Source organism: Cygnus atratus, chromosome 2, assembly GCF_013377495.2.
Source record: "Cygnus atratus isolate AKBS03 ecotype Queensland, Australia chromosome 2, CAtr_DNAZoo_HiC_assembly, whole genome shotgun sequence".
Classification (NCBI taxonomy): domain Eukaryota; kingdom Metazoa; phylum Chordata; class Aves; order Anseriformes; family Anatidae; genus Cygnus; species Cygnus atratus.
In genome coordinates, this window is record NC_066363.1 from 157,159,303 (window position 1) to 157,178,875 (window position 19,573).

The window sequence follows — 19,573 nt, forward strand, 5'->3', positions numbered from 1 at the left end:
TTTTCCTGCAGAAAAAGGTGCATCCAAGCTGTTTTTGCATAGTTCTGATTATGACTGTCACAGTCTGTCAAACCAATGACCTGTCCTGACTGCTGTCATGTGTGCGATTGTGATCAGTTATGCTACCAACCATTTTCCATGCCATACTTAAGAGAAAAGTTTCTTTTCAATCCTGAGTATTTCTTGTTAAGCCACTTAGTTGTAGTAGATGGAGACTGATCTTAGAAATTTTTATCTTACATATAGATAGCTCAGGGACCAAACAGTTAATGCCCTGATATATCTGCTGAGATGGTGAAAGGTTAAAAATTAAATTCCTATGCCAAACCAAAGTCTCATAAACTTTTTTTTGCATTTCAATACTTCTAGCTGGAAGTTTCATGCACATGAAGTATTGATGAGTTCTGTTGAAATTTCCCCTTTGTTTGTATTGGAGGCCAAGAGCAAACCAATTTTTATTAAATCCATTTCCAAAGGACGTGTGTTCTGTATCCCTGGAGAAGGATTAGTGCCTCTGAAATGGGCATCCCCCATTTCTCTAACTTCCTTTGTGTTCCTTCCTACTCTTCTGCTTGCCTCCTGGTACATCCTTGGAAGAGACCTTACACATAGTTATTTCAAAACTAAAACAAATTATCTGCCAACACTCAGCTCTCTCAGATCTTTTCTTCTACTAAGTGGTATAAGATTGGACTAATCTTTTCTCTCTCACACATCCACACTCTGTAAATTGAGTTCAAATGAGTTGGAGGAGGATAAACCAGGCTGGCACCACTCTCATGAATATCTACTCATCTAATCAGGCATTTTGAACTCGAGGCCTTTATGGTTGTGGTTACTTGATTTCACTGTTTCTGAATTTGTTATACAGAAGTTAATCAGAAAGAACAATGCAAGGAATCAAGTAATAAGTGGTATCTGTTATCTCCATACACTGACAAGGAATGCAACCACCAGTGATTTTATGCTTCTTCCTATGCATATAGGCAGTGCTGTGCTATACTTAGAGTAATAAATTGAAGTGGTCAGAGATGAATTAAAATATGTATTATCTTATCTGTCTAGTGACTTTCTTGCTTTATAACCAGTTTTAATTGACAAAGGTTAGCTTTAGTCTTAGGTTAGTTTTCCTCTTTAAACAGTGGAGGAGGAAAGGGCAATTCAGTACAAAAAGCTGACAGAAGTGTTGATAAATCAGCCTGAAGCTATTTTAAAAGAAAAAAGGGGATGAAAGCTGATAAACATGGAACCAGCTCATGGTTTGGCTCTGTGAGTTGCCTTGTAAACCTGTCTTTGTTCATGCATTCAGTGAGAGTTTAAGCCTTTACAGGGCAGGGGAGTTCTGTCTGCTCTGCCAGGATTGTATCCCAGAAAATAATGAGGTAGCAAAAGTGCCAGTAAAAGGCTGCAGGACTACAAGGAGCCCTGCCCAAGCCTATTACGTTGAAGCCATGTCTGGTTGTGTTCTGTGACCAAATCGGTAACCACACCAAGTGGATATATTTGCGTATGTTAGGTAGGAAGGATGATTTTATGTCCTTGATTTCTGGTGTGTAGTTTTGGGCACATCTAAACATAGATGTCATTGCCTTTGGAGATGCTGTGTAGTAATCCAGCTGGCCTCTATCAGCTAATCCATGAAGATGTAGGTCTTTCATAGATGTCATGTTGTGTCTTCCTGCCCCATCTGAATGGTCTAGGTACCTTATGTCATTTTGGATGGTACCAGGGGCCAATGTTCAGGCAATGAAACTATACCTAAGGCATCTACCACCCTCTGGACTCTGGATTGTTCAGATTCATTCACAGTCGGGGAAGCTCTAGTCCATGCAATCAAGATGTCTGCAGAATGACCTGACCAAGTGAAAGCATCTAATTCAGGATAAGGCAAACAGTGAGAAAACTGACTCTAAAGGGAGTCTACAGTGAGCTTCTGAGATAAAAACTATGCACTGTATGCTTACACATTTGGCCAGATGAGTTTATCCTCTAGTGTTATTGCAAGCATTCCTAAAGAATTCCTTTAAAAAAAATTATCATCTACAAACCACAAAACCCTTGCTTGAAAAAGTACCTTCTGCTTGTGCCTTCTGCCTGGAAATGAACTAATCAGCCAGCCAGCAGCAGCTACTGATATTTCATTTTTCAGCTTTGCTGGAGCAAGGATGGTCTGCTGGTACTCAGGCCCAGCAGTCTACCAGCCATGCTCAGTAAGCATGGCCCCTGCAGAGCAGCCACTACTTGGAGGCAAGGGTATTTTCAGATGTATGTATCTCTGGTGGGAAACGTCAAGAAAGCAGCCTGCCTACGGACAGGATCTGGCCCTTGCACAGGGGCATTTGGCAGCAGAGACAAAGCTGTTGCTGCTGCCAGTAAATGAAGCCCAGCTGCAAGCCAGGGTCTTCACTGAAAGAAATACCATGAATAAAGTGTAGAAAGTGAATGTGAGAGCAGTATGCTTTGCTTACTAAGCAGAGAATGCAGATAGAAAATAAATGGTTAATTTTAGAAATTCCTGGGGCCAAAGCTGGAGGCACAAATAGTACTAGAAAGTTTGGTGAGAGCTCTTCTCAAGGAAATCTAGTCACAAATGTAAGAGGTGAGGCAGTGTTGAAAGTGTTAAAAAGAGACTTTGTTACACTATGTGTTCATTCAGCCACAAATGAAGTTAAATGGGAATGAGATATTGGCAATAGGATCTGCCATTATTTAGCAGGTGGTGTGGGGATGACTTTTTCTGTTATCTGAATTTTTAAGTGAAGCCTGAAGAATTGAACACTTCTGTCTGAAGAGATATGAGAATGCTGTTATCTGCAAGTATTTACATTGAAGGCAGAGACTGTAAATGGTCCAATGAATGGCTTAGAGTGTTTAGGGAGAAATACTTGGTTTAATAAGCAGCTAATTTTTGGAGAGGGTTTTGCAGACAGGAGTGCAGCTCATTCATTTCTATGGGATGCCTCTTTCTTTTTGCATTACAGGAAAAGGTGTGGATTGAGGACAATTTACCAGGCAAGACAACTGAACTGTTCATGTTAGGATCCATCTCACATGTCTGTGCTCATGAAGGAGCCTTTTGAGTGTGTTTGACTCAGATTTCATTTGTCACACGACATGAAGCGGGAGTGGCACTTGCATGTTATGTGGACATTACAGACGGCAAAGCTTGCTTCCTTTGGCTGTAGTCCCCTCTTCCCTACAAAGAATTGTCTCTATATTCCTCTTAATCCTCTGATGGATATAGAGGTACAAATAACATTTCCTCTAAGGAAATCCTTTTTTAAATTTTTTTTTTGCTGACAGCGTTGTGACAAGGAAAATTATTTGGAAGCAATCATTCTCTGAAGCAGGAAAAAAGAACAGGGACTTTAATTGTTAAAAACTTCCTTTCAGATATATGGGAGAAAATGGAAGAGTTAGACGCTAGATGAAAAACCATTATGTGCGTCATCAAGCGGTACAAGCCTTTGCTTCGCAGTCCTCCTGGGATCTGGGACTGTGAGTGTATTAGCAGATAATAGATTTCTCTGCTGATGAGGATGATTTTGCAGTTGTCAGTCTGGATCGGACTCAGGATCTTTCCTAGACCACTATTCTGTCTCCAGCAGGTTTAAGTGAACCTGACTGCAGAGGAAGTTGTACAAAATCACGTTGGAGATGCCTATAAGATTTCTGTGGCCAGGCAAAGTTTCTTTCTGAGTAGTTAGAGGCTGGTTTAAGACTTGAAGCTGGAGGGTTTAATTCTGACTAAACTTCCTGTTCAGCTTTTTGCTTTTTATCTTAAAACTTTGGCTATTGTCCTTACCCATAAAAAGATCATATCGCTGAGGGTCGCATCAAGCAGTCTTTTATTTAGTGGTGCCTTGTGACAGTCTGTCCCACGGTGGCAAATTGTTCATGGTCTGAGAGAGCTCTTATTTTCCATTTCTTTGATATTTCACATTTCTTATACAAGATTTCCTTCTGCTTTCTTAATTTTACTATGGGCAAAAGTGAACACAAGAATTCCGTCTCACCTACCCATCCCATAACTAATGGATGCCAGTTGGTTTTGACCAATAATATTTCTGTGCCAAAATGTGGAGGAATAAACTACTCAGAACATTGTACAGCCAAATCTGATTGCTCTTACAAGCCAAACTACTGCTGAAAAGAACCTGTCTCTGTCCTCTTTGCACCCTCCCTTCAGGTATTTAAAGACTTTGTTAAGATCTCCTCTGAGCCTTCTCTTCTCCAGGCTGATCAGTCCCAGCTCTCAGCCTCTCCTCCTCGCACTTGATCCCAAACTGGCAGAATCAGTGAGTCCCGGAATCATGAGAGCTCCGTGTCAAAGCCCATGAATAAAAGATTTTGTGATATTTTCTCTCTGTAGCTTGTGTAGCTGTTCACCCAGTTAACTTCTGTGTCCATTAGATGCTCTCAGCCATAGCTGGCAGAATGACAGAGGTCTCAAAGATACTCATCTCCTTTAAGTTTTATTAAAGTAGGTGGCAGGGTAGAGAGGTTATTAAATTGTTTAGAGTGAGAAGAGAGATTCAATGACTATCCTTCCCGAAAGGGAGCCTGTAAGGGGAGCCCAGCCCTTGTAGCACATAACAGGACATGCAGATACGATGCTTTGCTGGTTCCTCTGCTCACACAACACACCATGAAATTTCTGTTGTACAGAATTGCTCCCAAGCAGCCCAAACCCTAACAATGCAAATGTTTCAGACATGAGGTGGCAAACAAGAACTGCCACTTATGCCCCCATGTGTTTACTGTTCATTTTAAATCTCATTATGTTTATTTGAGCTTATGATCTTGTAGGGTGAAGGGGTAAAACTGGTTACTGGATGTTGAATTCTAGGTGTCTGGGATGCTGAACATGTAAATACAATACTACATCGCTGCAGTTGATGGCTAAGACAATATGAAGATACATTAAAGATAATGGGTTGAGAACAGCAAGGAATATGAGATACATGGAAGTTGTCTCTTGTGTGAGGATGCTTCATTTGATCTCTGAAAGCAGGAGAAAAAGAATATAATACTCCCACAGTTACTGAGAGGCTCTTCAAATTCAGCCAACATACGGAACTACGTAAGGAGAAGATGATATTTGTATACTGTGAAACATGAAGGCTCTTGCTATGTACAATTATGCTGTCTTCTCTGGCAACATGACTGTGAAAAGAGGTAAATATCACTGCTTTCTGCCAGGCAACAGCTGTAATAATAACCACATTGTGGCTCAGACAGGGAGTGCAGGCACAAGAGGCTTCCCCTCTTGAGGTCCTCTTAGGAGGAAGAAGGGAGCATGAACACAACCCACTGCTTGGGGAAAACACAGGAGAAGGAAGGCGAAGTTAATCAGTGATGAAAGCATATGGGTATGTGCATGACTCCATATGTGTGTATGGAAATGGTAATTATCATGGCTTCCAGACCAACACCCTTAGTGCAGTTGGAGTGAATGGGAATAATGAACGCATGACTTTTATTTCAAGTATACCCAATCCACTGATAATGCCTGGTCCTAGTAAAAGGTCTGTGTTTTGCTCTTCTACATGCCAGGAAGTCAACATGCATTCAGCAGTGATTGACATAACAACGTTTACTTTGGATTTTTTGTATGTTTTTTTTTTCTTCCCCAGCAGCAAAATTATAAATTTATGTTCTTTTCACTCCTCTAATGAAGCAACCAAACAATTGGCTTGATCTTGTTAGAAAAGGGGAGTCACATAAGTAGCCAAGTTAGACAAAGTCCACTTGAGATATTTACTTGACTTCAGAGCTCCCCCATGAGAAATGTCCATGCCAAGAGTTCATCTCCTGGTATGACAGATGCTACGCCATGCTGTCTTTTATATCCCTAGGATTTGGGTCTGTAAACTTGTATTTTCAACGGAAATAAAACATTTGGAGAGAATGCTGCAGGGATTAGGTTTTTGGCTATTCTTCCACATCTGCCCTTTGGAGCTGGGGAAATATTTGTGAGGATAACTGCAGTAAAGACTGGGAAACATTCAGATGGTGCAGGGAAGGGTACTACATAAATAAACTGTATAGAGAGATGCACAAATTACATTTAACAGCTGAGCCAATGAATCACCATTGTTAGAATACATTTGATTTTCTCTGTGCATAGCAATTATAGGAGATAGCTTGCAGGTGAATGTAGAGATGATAGATTCAGGTCTCTGCGCAACAATGACAACTGATATAATGAAGATCTAATGAGAACAAAATTGAGATTTAGAGTTACAGATGGCATTCCTTTCCATCACTATCTGAGAATCATTATTTTCTTCAAGGATCTGTAGTATCTTTTTTCCTGTGGTGCTTTATAACAGAACCAGCCATCAGTAGGACTAGCTGTATAAAATGACTGGGGAGTGTGTTAGGGGATTATGTCATCTAATTTTATCAGCCTAAAAGCTAAGAGTCTTGTCCAAATCATCTGTCTAGTGTCCCTGTAGATTGGATGGAAAGAAAGACACCCCAAGAAGACAACAAATTTCAACTGCTGTTAGCACCCAACTCCAAGTATTAGGTCCTGAAACCCCTACAGAATTTCTGCTTAACTTTTGGGACTTGAAATTCTCAAATCATTGAGGTTTTTGTCGATAGTGTGTCCTGTCTGTCTCGTTCCTGCCAATGAGCAATGGACAGCTTCTGAACAGCTATCAAGTTCGTAAGGGTTAATAAACTAGGGATTCTTCCAGTTGGCCTGTCTGTAGTCTTTTATCTCAGAACATACATATGTAATCCTTAGATGGCAACACAGTTTAAATAATTCTTTTATGACTTAGGGTAATGGTTAGAATACTTGCACTAGATATGGGAGACAGGTTCAAACCCCTTTTATCCTTGTCTTTGAAACCATACTTCCAAACTTCCATGACCTACACACTTGTCAGGAAGCAAGAAAAAAAACGTACGCCAGAAAAAAAAAAAAGCCAAAGTGCTATGGAGGTGTTTTCAAGCTACTACATTTGAGGTGTGGAAGGACTGACCTGGCATAAGCCACCTTGCACCATGAATGCAAGGTATGAATCCTATCTGAGAAAAATCAAATGTTTGGTTTGCTGTGGTGGCTTATATCTGAGCCTAATCTGAGGTATGTAACTTATCTTGTGTAGTGCAGCAGATGTGTTTTGACCTGAAGGTGAAAGGGCCCCACAGAGTTAAAACATTGGTGAATTTAAGTCTCCTCTCTGTATTCAAATCTGGGGGTCCTTGATGTCTGTGAGAACTTGATATCCATGGATGAACTGAAATTGCTCAGACTAGGTAGGGACATTATTGTCCCGTTATTATTTCCAGAGATTAGGTACCTTGTAACTCTCTGACAGGTAGTAGACTAAGAAAAGTGCAAACTTTCCCCAGCTCCCTGTGTGTTCGCTACAAGGCTAACATCTTCCCTGAGTGAGCACCTCTTCTTCATTCTTCTTATTCCAGGGAACCTCTCCTGTGGCCCGGTGTTGAAAAAAGAACCAGTTTTCACATTTATGAGCAGCTGCTGCTCTCTGAAATCCTGTGGAGATGTTGAGCTCGACAGCTGCTTTGTGGTAATTATCTTCACCTTCGTGAGGCTGCTGCTCTCTCTCTGCTTTTCCGCAGGTCTTTTGGGCTCCAAGAGGCAAACTGTGGAGAATGGGGTTTTGAACTTCCCTGTCTGGGAATGAAGCCGGAGTTTCATTTTGGCTCCTCCTGCCCAGCAGAGGCTGTGGGTCTCGCCCATGTGTGATGTTGGTGACAACCATCACCTTACTGGTGTTTCTCTCTGCACTGGCTCCCAGCTATCTGGGAGCCTGGATGCTGGATCCAGCTGATAAGCTGCTGCTGTTTCCTTTCTTTGTTTGCAGGCATCAAATTTAGGTGGGTTTTGATTCCTTGCAGCAATGCTGCAGGTGATGCCAACCGGAACATTGCTATCTCTGCAGCCTTACCTGCCTCTCTCCTTGTCTGTTTACCTTCTCAGTGTGGTGGTTTTGGTTCCTACCAGGGCTCTGCCTCCCCCTCCATCCCTTTACAGCTGTGAAAATGTTTTTGTATCTCAAGCCATGGCAGCCCGTGGCTTTTTAACTTCATCATCATTGTTGCAATTTTTTCCCTCTCCCAAAGTCTGGAACAACCAATTTCTGGCTTCTTAGACCCCACTGTTTGTTAGGATGAAAAACAGTTACAGGTAAGAAAACTACTTATTTCCTACACAAAAAGAAAAATTACAGAGCTCATTGCCAAGCTCACTGCAAACCCTGAAAGAGGGTTTCTGTTGAATTTCCATGTGTGCTCCAGTAATAACCCCAAAACAAGTGAGGTCCAACCTTTTAATCATCACTGGGAAAATCAAAACAATGCAAAATCCTTTTCTTTTTTTCTTTTTTTTTTTTTTTGTATCATCCCATACTACAGGGATACTGATACATATTTTTTTCCTATCTGCATTTATTTTCTGCTCTGCCAGTTCAGGCTGTGAACTCCTCAAGGTAGAACTATCCTTCCTGATGAGCTGGTCAATGGGCACGCATGAGGTGATCCCAGCTGTGCTCTCTACTTACTGTAGTATGATTAATGGCCAGAGGGTAAGGTGGGTGGTAGGGTGGTAGAAAAATTTAACACCTTGCTGAAGGCTGTGTGGCTCGGGGGAATGACCTCAAGAGTCTCAGCTGCTATGACTTCTTTTACCTGGGGAAGGTATTTCACTCTCTCTGGTTCCATTTAGTGGTCCTCTACTTCTGGTTCTGGACCCCAAACCATCATTTAGGGTGGAGAGACATCACCCATAACTTTCCCTCTGGGAAGGTCTTCCCCTCTCCAGTTCCTTAATACCCACATAGCTGCAGCAGTACTGGTTCAGCTTTCTGCCTTTCTGTTCTGCTCCTTGCTGGGGCAATGAGCACTGCAATCTGTGACCAAATAGTTGCTGGATGGAGAAGCATCCTTTATTTAGCATAAAGACCCTTCAGACAAATAAGCAGCTTAAAAGCCTCAGTGAAGCAGATTGTGTGCAGAGCTACCTTCACTGGCAGGTTTACCAATTCCCAGTGGTAGGAAAACCACCTCCATCAGCCTCCCCCATGGAGTTACTTTTTCTTTTTGTGTTTACAACTTCCCCTTGAAAACAGGTTTTCATCTCTATATGGGACATTTCAGTTTCCCTGCTCATTTCTTGTCTCAGGGTGCTCAGGAGGGGTGACTACCAGGAATCCCTCTTCTTTAGATCCTTTTTTACTGTGCTGTATTGTTCCCAGTGCTATAGGGATGCTGGTCTTATTTCAGTATTCCCAATTTAAAAATTGTTCAAGAATTTAGATTTAAAAAAAAAAAAAAAGTGCAGGCAAAAAGTGTGCTCCAAATTTTCAGGAATACACACATGCATTTCAAGAGGGGCAACACTAAAACTGACCAAACCCATTTCTCTAAGAAAATCCTAGGATATGATGGAGTGTTGTCAGTTAAGGGGACAAGGTGTTTCAGTAAGAATCTCCTTTTAATGTTATCCAGAGTGCAACCCTACATTCTGCTTAAAGTGGACATCTTTTACCTGTCCTATACCAACTTGTTTTTCACTGCCCGATGTGGAAAGAGAAGTCTGTGCTCTTCTGTCTTCTGTTTGCTGCTTTCTGTATCTGGCAATTGCAGTAATATAGTTATCCTGAAATTAGATTTACTTCTGATTTGCTGATTTTCACCAAGGTAACAGACAAGAATCAGGCTTAAAGTCTCCAGGACAAAAAAGAACAAAACAAAACAAAAAAGCTAGAATGAGCTTTGTGGGTACAAATGGATGCTTAAGGGTTTCAGCCAGAGGAAAAAGCGGGGTGGGGGAGAGGGATGCTGAGCATGGGGAGTTCCCTGCAGACCTTTTCCAACACTGGAAGACCCTCTGAAGAAGGAACGAGCTGTCATGCCATTATTTACTCTGCTATTTTTAGAACAAACCACACACATTTTCCTGCCATAGCAACTGGTGCGTCACTTGGTATTTGCAATGCACACATCATTTCTATGAATCATCATTAAAGTAATCATCTTTGTGACCAGCGGACACTAGCAAGTGACTCATTAAGAGAACCACTGGAAAATAATTAGCACACATACTTGTTTATATGCCTCTGTTTCCACAGAGGTCTTGTTCTTGTTGTGGTTTGGTTTAACTCCAAGGGAATTCTGCTTTCAGTGTAAAACACTTGTTTCAATCAAGGTAATTACCTGAGCAGTACAGTTTTGTGTACAGTGTTTCCATTAAACCATCCTATTTATCACGAGAGTAAATGAAACAGTTATAGTCAGTTTTAGAGCAGCTCTTGGCAGTGGTCCAGACCAGTGGCTTTTTTTTTTTTTTTTTTTTTTTGAGAAGTCTGTGTTGATTTCAGCTAGAGCATCTCCTAAAATTGTATTTCTCTAAAAACCTCATTACAAAATGCTTCAGATTCAGAGACTGCTGCCTCAGGTGCTTAGCAAGTTCTTTGAGGTCACAGCTCCACGACTTACTGTGGATTTCCTTTGAAAATGAGTTCCTGCTTTTTTTCCTCCGCTACAACCCACAGGTGTTCCTTTGTGGAGTAGCTGAGATACACAGGATTGGAGCAAAGTATTGTTTGTGCGTACAAATGCCACTTTGGCGGATGTTCTCTTTTCAGCTGTGTTTCAAATATATTCTTTATCAAGATCCACTGCTAACTTCTGAGCCTGGTGCTTTTCAGCAGTTGCTAAAGAAATGCTCATTGTGTTTACAGCTGTGATTTACTGTGAAGAATTGAAAAATTGTTTATACTTTCTGTGCAATGAAAAATCGAAGTTAGGTGCAGGATTAAATTGCTTAAACATGGGTGCTTAGTGCTAGCTGGGCTATTACAAGATATTCTCCAGAAAAGTATGACTTTTCTATAGCCCAGTGTTATCTCTGCCAGCCCAAAATGGATGTCTTGTCCTTTGTGCCTGGGCAACTGGGTCAGCTTCAGATCTCCACTTACAACAGAGTGAAGACAACAAGTGTAGGACTCAGTTGCTCATGTGAACATCTAGTGCCATTTGCTATTTCTTTCTGGCTTCTGGATTCTCCAGGATGACTTGGATCTCTGTTGAGTCCTGTGAGATGTCTTCCAGTATGGGACAGATGTTTTGGATACTTCATTGCATCTCAAATGACTCTAGATTTTTGCATTTAGGCAACTAAATCAAAACCCCACAAGTACCTTCACTTAGATAACTAAAGTTAGGTGTCTCCTTCCCTCCCATGAAGTTTTTCCTGACTCTAATACTCTGTTACTTGACTACGTGTTTGATTTGCCATTTCATGGAAATGCGTACACTGCATAACTGCTGATTTCTTCAAAGACAGATATTTTCTGTCCATTGAGGAGCAGTTCATGCTTCGCTGCATGTTTTAAACACCCTGACTTTGCAGCATTACTGGAGAGCAAACTGAGATACTGTGAGCTGAAATAAGCAAATAATAAATATATAAATAAAATCCTTCCATTTAAGATAAAATAACATGTCTGTTTTCTGTGGTGAATTTGAGTGTGCTTGATAACATCTATTTACACTCACTCTGTTTGACATATGTCAAAGAGCTGCTATGAATGTCTGAAAAATACAAAGCCTGATTATATTAACTAGACTACCAGAATAATGGGGAGCTGAAGAGCATCATTTATAAACTGCTAAATATTAGACCAAAAAGCTAGATGTTCACACTCTTTTCAAATAGTGATGACCCACCTGTGTTTGAAGGGATTACCAAGCTGGGAAATATCCAACTGTACTGTTTAAAGATCTGTCCCATGAATGGGCCGCATATGTTCTGAATGACTGGAGCCAAGCGTATTGAGGAATAAATTAATCAGTTAAGAAGTACTTAATGGAGACATAATGGAAGACAGCAACCAAAAGAAGAGCAGATGATGTCCAAAAGTTAGATTTTTGTCATATTCAAGCTGCTGGACATTTAGATCCCAAATTGCGTTGTTTGGGCACCTCTCTACAGTGGTATTACACTTTCCTACCTAACTGCCTTGAAAAAAACCTTTGATAAGTCCGGTCAAGCCATGTAATTGGGTAAAACAGCTCTTTTTTGGTGAAAGAGATGGGCTTATAGAAATACTCTAGGGAAAAAAAAAAAAAGCCATCAAGAGAAATATGTCCATCCAGGTGTACTGGTAGTGGGTTGAGTCCTAGCAATCCTCCTATTTCTGCGATTTCTTTTAGAGACCACAGAAACAAAGTGGAAGGCAGAAGGCAGATCAAGTGACAATTAGCTGGACAATTATTTCTCTCTCTCTCTCTCTCTTTTTTTGTTTTTAAAAAACAGAAAAATGGGGTTAACTGGAACAGCTGAGTCTATTGGTCTCTTTTTGTCCTTACCCCTTTTAATGCTGTCTTAAGTTCTGAAAAAGTCCAGTAAGTTCTGTTTCCAGACAAAAACTGATATTTTTTTTTGTCATTTTCTATTTATTCCTGCTTTTGTAAATTACCCTACTGCTAAACTTTTCACGTAAATTTATGTTTATTTTTGGCCACCCTAAAACTTCATTTATTGACAAATAATATTTTCATCCAGAAGCATTCCCTCATTCTGATTACAGCACTAAAACTCAAGGAGAAGAGTCACCTCACGAATGGACAATAAATAGTAGTATCCATCACTCCTGGAAATCAAAGTTTGTGTTCTATGAAATATAGACATATTACAGTGATGCAGGCAATAACCTGAGATATAATAAGGGGTGTGATATAAGGACTGGAATAGAGCAGGCTGGAAGACTATCTAAAAACATAAACTTTCAAGAGCTGATGTCCTTTCCAAATAGCATCCTGAAGGAGAGACTGGATTTTATGTCTCAGAATATGTCCAAACTGAACAATTCTGTGCAGCAGAGATAAAAAACATAGTTCCCAATACAGGAAAATTATCCCCCAGGAGGTTACAGTAACATAACTGTTAGGGACCCAGGGTACCTGGTTGTTTCTAAGCTGCACTGTACCATAGAAGATGCAAACACATTTTTGTAGAGGCATTTTTCTTTGGAAAAGGTGACAAAATTTACTGCAGCTGCAACCAAGCATACTGTTAACCAGCAGCCTGAAATTGAAAAAAAGACATGCTCCAAATGTGGGTTTAGCTTTCACGAAGTCAGCACATAATGTAATGATTCAGAATGAATCTCTGGGACACAAACATGAGCAGTCAGTGGCAAAATAGTATCTGTTTTTCATAGCAGCAGCTAAATCAGACTAGCAAGCTCTGTATGAGAAAATTGAACTTCAGCAGTGGATTACTCTACTCACAAGTGAAGTAATGTGACAACCTTAAAATCAGTCCTTTAATTTGGTTAACCCAACATTAATTCCAAGACAAGCATAGTTAATCACAAATCTTCCTGCATTTTCATAAATTGCCATAAATGTAATTTATTCTGGGGTCAGGTGGTCTGGTCACTTTACAGGCAGCCAGGTTTTGTCCAAGGAAAATTATATTAAAAAAAAAAAACACAAAAAACCAAAACAAAGTTAGAGTTTGAAATCATCTTTATTATCTCGTCTTCTCTTCGCTTTGCTTCGCTTCGCTTCATTTTCTTTCTCTTCTCTTCTTTTCCTGTCTCTTCTCTTCTTTTCCTTTCTCTTCTCTTCTTTTTCTTTCTCTGCATTTGCAGTGCATTTGCTGCACTGTTCAAAGAATAAGCTGAGTGAAAAATACCACTTTATTCAAGCAGGAAAGCAGCTATATTTTGTTTCATAGTGTTTATGCTCTGATGATTTATGCTGGTGCCATAGTGTTGCACTCAGTTGTGTATCCAATTCCATTCTTATCGTTGCTTCTACAATTTACAATGTTGGCATCAAGATGTAAATGTTAGCCTCTTTAGAGTCTTGCTCATCCATCCTGTGGCAGCTTCTGCCCATGGTGAAGCCTCCGCTTTTTCTTTTTCTCCCCCCTACCTCCCCCCCTTTTTTTTTTTTTCATGTAAAGATTTTAGGAGGTTTTCCTTTAAGCCTGTGAATGAAATACTGCGAGATCATGAGGCAAAAGAGGTGTTGGAGAATTAATCATCTGTAAGAAAGAAAACATTACTTTTGGAAAAGCAGAATAATTTATTAGATCACCATTCTCATTGGTATTTTGTTCCATTATTTGAAGAAGCCAGTATCCTGAGAGATAGAAGCCAGTATCCTGTATCGAAAACATGAACTTCTGTACTGTAGTTCATATTACTAAAATTTAGCCCTTGAGAAATTAGGAGCTAAGTCTAAGCTCTGTGCCTAGGATCTCATTATGCTCAATGAAAAGAGAGATGCAATTCCACAGACTGATCCATCTCACCTGCAATAGGGACAATGGGAGGATTCATTCTGTGGATTAAATAGCTGCAATTTAGGTTTCCACATTACAAATGGACTAAATGTCTAAATTCTCATACTAAACAACGGGCATCATGGTATTGCAGTTAATGAAATAAAGGAATAAAGAAAAATATATTATGCTGACCAGCAAATAGGAGCATTATTTGATTCCCTAAGCCTGGACATCTAGTCCCATTCAGGTGCCCTGGGGAGACTCACTGGCTGGCAAAGACAGCACAACCAGAGGAGATCTACTCCCATCTGAAGACAGTGTGGGATGCCCTATAAAGCTTAGAATGACAGCAAGTTCCTATGGTAGGGGAACTAAATGTGCCACAGATCTCTCTTGAGTGAATTCAGAGCTTTTTAAGCCAATGCACATGGAGACATCTCCATTTAGGCATTTTTCTCTGGGGACAATTTTCACCCTGGCTTATGATTGCGTGAATTAAACTCTGAAGGTTTCATTCCTTGCATTAGCTAAGAAGTAGATGACTATCTTAGATTAGATGCCTAATTTTCAGATGGTTTAAATTAGGTGACATAAATTTCTCCTTCCCTTTATGGCTTAAGGGAAAAACTTTGCTTTCCGTGCTGGAAATACTGTAGAGCCATTACAGTTTATGAGCTAGGCACTGACTGAAGAAATGTGATGCACTCTTAACTGCAGTTTATATTTGCATGTTTAAAAGTCTGAAAAACCTGGTTATACTTTCACAACATTTTCTGTGGATGGTGCAAAACCAGGCAGATGAATGAGTAATAGTATGTAATTTTCAGGGATGGGAAAGAACTAAGGCAGCAGTTGAGTATGCCTTGAAACACAGTTCTTTTATGAAACAGTATTTAAGTGTGACTTGGGTAGGTTGCTTGTAATACACAAAATAACAGAAAACTTTGAGCTGATTCTCCTGAAATTTCCACATCAACCCCAGTTTATTGCTGAAGACCCTATCTGAATTCACGCTAGAGTTTCAGTTCCCTTCTGGATCTGCTGGTTGCATCCATGCCCTGGAACAGTTTTACTTTGATTTGGTCACTGTATCCCTAATTGAAAATCCACTGAAGTCAATAAGAATCTTTCCATCAAATAAACATGACGATGAAGTAAGTAAGTGCAAGGTACTCATTTCTATTGCACATATTCTTTTGGGGCAATTTCCTTTTTTATTTTTATTTATTTATTTATTTTTTATTTAAGTTAAAATCTTTCAACTATTGCATAAGTAGATGAAAAGGATCATGGCAGGGACCCTCAAGGTTCTTCAGGCACTTTCATATTGAGTTGGAATAACCATTTGCTTCTTGTAACAGAAAGCATCAGGCTCCATTTGACTTTGAAAGCAGCGGAGTTGTCTGTGATTGGGCCGTAGGGATATGCATAACATTTCTTATGGTGCTGAGTCTGTCTCACTACCCAATTGCAGCCCCCCTGTAAATGCGCTTGTTTGTTCATTTTATTGCAGCCATCTCCTGCAGACATGTAAATGGTTGTTATCATACACCCCATTGTATTCTTGCTGGCCAGATGGCTAAAGGGGCATTACTGTTCTCTAACCATAAACTGTATGCTTTGCTGCAGGCATTAACAAGGCAATATATTTTTTAGGAACCATTAAACACTTGAGATTTAGGTAGTAGCAGGTACTGCAGTTGTGGGCTTAAAGATGCTTTTAAAGTCCTTCGCTTTGTCCTTAAAAACTCTGCTCAAATGAGGTTGCCTCAGGAGACAAATGAAAATAAAAATAACCCTCTAAACCCAAAGTTTGGTGGTTCTCCTGAGATCTGCTTCTGCTAAGAGTGGAATCTTGCAAGTTGTGAAATGCCTTTTAACTTTCCTTGTGAGACATGGATCCAGATTTCAACGGGCACAGTAATGATCTCTTTATTTTTTCATTGTTAGCCTGCTTCCTTTACAGGTGCATCTGTTCCTGACACCTCAGCAGAACTGAGCACCCTGAGCCCAGAAAAAGCAATTACTACTACTAATAAAAAAACACAACACATCAACCTGTGACCCCATCATAGCTATATTTCTTACAAGAGGCCAGACTGCCAAATCTGTAGTGAACATCACATACTGAATACTGGGTAATAACAGAATAGGACTCTGTGCTTGTAAAACTAAACTGCTCTGTAGTTAGTGAGCCCTTTACAGCTGCACTGTAACCTTCCAGCCATCCACACTCCTCCTGTCAGCTCCAGTCTTCCCTCCTTCCCTTTCTCCAGCATTGGCATTTCTGCTTCCAAGTGCAGTTGTGTCTCTCCAGCTGATGTTCACTTCTGTGGGCTCTAAAGCCACCACCTGTGAAGTGTTCACCCCCACAAGAGCCTGACAGGTATAATATGCATGGGAGACCAGATCTCCAACTAAAATTCTGCAAAATGTTCTGCGAAATGCAGAGATTTCCTAAGCAGCTCCTGGGACTGAGTGAGTGAGAGCCCAACACTGTTTTCCCTGGCCATCCACCTGCTTCTGATCACTCACTCAGTGTCTAGGCTTCCCACTGAGCAAAATGTCATTATCTCCAGGGGACTAACAAGACACTGACACAATTACAACATTAGCTTCATGCCTTCTTTGCATGTCTGTAATTGAGCCTTGGCTTTGCATTCAAAGCCTGTGAGGGCTGTTCCTGAACCATCAGGAACTCAGTGCTATTAGGAAGTTTCTGATTTCCTTTCATCCATAAAGACTCACTGCTTGTTTTTTTAGGCTCCTTGAAAGCAGCTTTATATCTTCCTCCAAATGTCTTGCAGTTGGAAGGAAATGTCAGTAAAATAGCTGTGGAGGTACTTTGCTGTTACTTTCTAATCCTTAGTATTTAATACCTAGATGATGAAAATTAGGCTAGTGGTGCATGAATATGTCCGAGTCATAAATACTACTTCATTATCTCCATCCTTCTGCACCCAGCTGCTGTGGTTGTATGTTGTTTGGGGAAGACTCTTCTGGTTCTGGACTTATACAGCTCATGACACAGCAGGAATAAGGACTGTAAGGAATGATGGCATTTTGACCCACAATTATAATGAAAGTGATAGTTGTCATGAATTTCTAATGTTGTGACCTCATCATTAGCCCATCATTAGCTATGTTTGCATTTTTAGACCATGAGTTCTCTTAGACTCTGAGGCTTGGGCAGAGATGATATCCATATTTTCCAAATGGAGGAGAATAAAGAGATTCTATGGATTTAGTCATTGTTCTGAGCCTTGATAGACCTGGACTCAGTTCACTAACACGCTTCCTGGGCATGCCTCAGCCTCGCCATACCTTGTTTCCCTGCATGCTCTGTTAGAATACTACCGTTGTCTTGTTTTGGGGCAATAAATGGAAAAATAGTAAAGCTTTAGCAATACATTAATTGGGCAGCCAAAGAAAAACTTCTTGTCCTTACTTTCAATGCCTATCACTTCCTTTATGCTGCTGAGAAGTCAAGTCCATAACCTGCTATCCTCAGATAACAGTTTTCTACACTCCTTGCTCAATTTTCAACAGTTTGTGTGCTATTTCTTTGCTTATGCAAAAGTGCGAGAAGCAAGCAACCAAAAAACAAACAAACAAACAAAAAAATACATTTCAATGTTCTCCTTAAAAATTCCTTTTTCACCTGGGTCTAGAGACGATACCCAGAAGTAAGACACCTTACTGAGATAACTTTTCATCATGTTTGAAAATACATTTTCACTCTTTCTGGGCTTGGAGTGGGCACTAAGTTTTTTGTTTGTTTGTTTTTCTGCATCACATACGGCATACCAAGAGGAGCGTAGTCTTCATATGTACTTTTTGACATCAATAAATCAATCAAAGCAATTAAGATTACATAGAGATATTGGTACCTGCTGGGCCTACCCAGGTGAATTTCACATTTTAAGAATGTCACTTTAGGTAGAAAATATGTGCAAAGCAAACCTGAAAGCTTCACAGTATCATAAGCATTGTCACATAATGTATGCTGACCAAGCATACAATGAAATGAGTAAATTTACAAACTGCAAGACCATTACTACTTTCTGAAAGGCCTGCCAGAAACTATTATTCCACATGTTTGCATCAAAAGAAATTCAAATCATGAAGAAATGTGAAAAAATGAAAAGCTGTTAAATGCATAATTTGCAGACATGAAGAAGAAGCTAAGTAATGCTAATAAATTGTACTCGAGAAATAGTTTGCCCAGCCTAATACCACAATCATAACATAGGAAACAGGGAAATTTGCAGGCAAATTTAATCATTTTCTCTAAGCTACAGTCATTCTATTTCAAGATTATGCAAATCTGAAATTCTTTTTCTTTTCAAAAGCAAATTACTGCTTGGATTTTGATAGCTTCTATTGTCTTTGCTTTTCAGTGTGCCATTGATGTCACCTTATTTCATTTATATGAATGTTTTCTGTTCATTAGGGCAACTCGATCAAAATTCAGATTTTGGTCCTGTAGTTTCTTTGAGCCTGACGACAGCAAGACGGTCAAGTCAGGGCAGAGAAGAGTCGTAACTGTTGTCTGTAATGCTAAGAGTTCATTTGTATCCAGAGCATCTTTTTTCACATTGCCTTATGATTTCTCAGTTCCATTATCTATTTCATCTAGTGTGTGTTGTTACAATGGTGATAGTACTTTTGGCTGATGATGTTTTAATATCATTTTTCTTTCAAGCTGTCACTAAATTCCACTCTTTTGTCCAAAATTTAATGAGTCAATATATTCATCCTAATATACATTTCTGTTTCTGAACTTGGAAAGGCTTCGGTCTGAAGAGCTGGCATTGACTGAAGGTGGGTTTTGAATGTTACGTACAAAAAGTCATCTTTGCAGACTGAACTCATGAGCTTTCACTCCTGACGGGAATACCTTGTTCACGCACAAATCTCAGGGTCTTTCTTGGAGTCAGTTACTGTGAGTGGTTTTGTTGCTCTCCTTGTTGTATCCTGCTCTGTGTGAATGGTCACTCTGAGATCATTGCTGATCTAATTTTGGATTTCATCTGTCCAGTCTGTTCTCACAGAGAAAAAGCAGTTTTAATAGAATCATAGAGTCATATCATAACATGCAGTGTTTTGTTATCCCACTCTATTTGAAGCTTTTTTTTTTTTTTTTTTTCTAGGAAATGAAAGAGACAACAAAGAAAAAGAGAGCAGAACTCCCTCTCAGGAAAAAGAGCTAGCTTGGGCACAGATCCCAGCACTTACCACTATTTTCTAGTCCTCCTGAGCTAGCATAGTCATTACCAGCTGTGC